We start from the raw sequence: 1,446 nt of genomic DNA on the forward strand, positions 1-1,446 counted from the left end.
GGTCCAGCGGGTTTGTGTCTCATGTAGCAGATTTCTTAAACGTAGCTTCAGAACCCATCAGTGCCTACAGAACCTGCAGATCTTCATCGCTCCTCTTCCTCAGTAGCTCTGCTTTCATGTCGTCTTCCTGCTTCTTTTATTTCATCTTTTATTTATGGACAATATTTAATTTCTCCCCTGAGAGCTTTGATTTTTATTTAATTAACATTTAACTTTATAAAAACAGATGAAAGTTTAGATTTGATTCTAGTTTGAGTTTATTTTTTAAAAAAGTTTGATGTCACTGAATAAAACCCTCATCTGTTCTGTCCTCTGTCGGTCCTCTAAGGGTCAGATCATCAGATTAAAGCCATAATCTCAGATCTTGTATTAAAGCGTTAATTTAACAGTTTAAAACTGTTTCCTGGTTGATTTAGTTTTTTTTTTCTGTTAGGATCTGATGCTGGACACAGGAAGTCCAAACTTCAGGACATTTGTCTTCAGATTGACTTTGTAACTTTGTGTTGTCTTTATTCTGTGCTCACCTGATCTCCAGGTGACCCGGGTAGCCTCCTCTCTGTGTTTTAATGACAGAACTTTGTGCCTGATAGAGCTTTAATAAAACTGATCAAAGGATCTGCTTTTATGTTTTCACTCTGATCCAACACCAGGTCTTAAAAGGACCAGGTCTTACAGGGAAACTAGACCTCCCCTAGCAGATTGGACCAAGGACCACCTGACCCAGAAGAGATCCAAACCAGAACCACAGAATGAGTCAAAATAAGATCCAACATGGAGACAGAGTCTGAGGACATTCTGTCCCCAACATCTGTGGAGAGGCACCATGGACAACTTCCTGTGGATGGATGGATGGATAGATGGGTGGATGGATGGATAGATGGGTGGATGGATAGGAGCACCTGTGTCCAACATATAGGTAACTGCACTTTTATCTAATGAATTTCTTCACTTTTGCTCTAATTGTTCAGACTTGTGTAAGTTCCAACTYAACWTGAGAGCTGGGAGTTAGTCTGGTGGTGAAGTCACTGGACTTTGGTGCAGAAGATCAGGAGTTCAAATCCCACCAAGTCTGGTAACAGTTTTGAAACATTTCTTCTCTTCCACTCAGGTAAATGACTAAACTTAGGTTAGTTAAACCTTGACATGAGAGCTGGGAGTTAGTCTGGTGGTGAAGTCACCAGACTTTGGTGCAGGAAGATCAGGAGTTCAAATCCCACCAAGTCTGGTAACAGTTTTGAAACATTTCTTCTCTTTCACTCAAGTAACTGACTGAACTTAGATTAGTAAAACCTTGACATGAGAGCTGGGAGTTAGTCTGGTGGTGAAGTCACCAGACTTTGGTGCAGGAAGATCAGGAGTTCAAATCCCACCAAGTCTGGTAACAGTTTTGAAACATTTCTTCTCTTCCAGTAAGGTAACTGTCTAAACTTAGGTTAGTTAAACCTT

Source organism: Austrofundulus limnaeus, unplaced genomic scaffold, assembly GCF_001266775.1.
Source record: "Austrofundulus limnaeus strain Quisiro unplaced genomic scaffold, Austrofundulus_limnaeus-1.0 Scaffold1311, whole genome shotgun sequence".
NCBI classification, from domain to species: domain Eukaryota; kingdom Metazoa; phylum Chordata; class Actinopteri; order Cyprinodontiformes; family Rivulidae; genus Austrofundulus; species Austrofundulus limnaeus.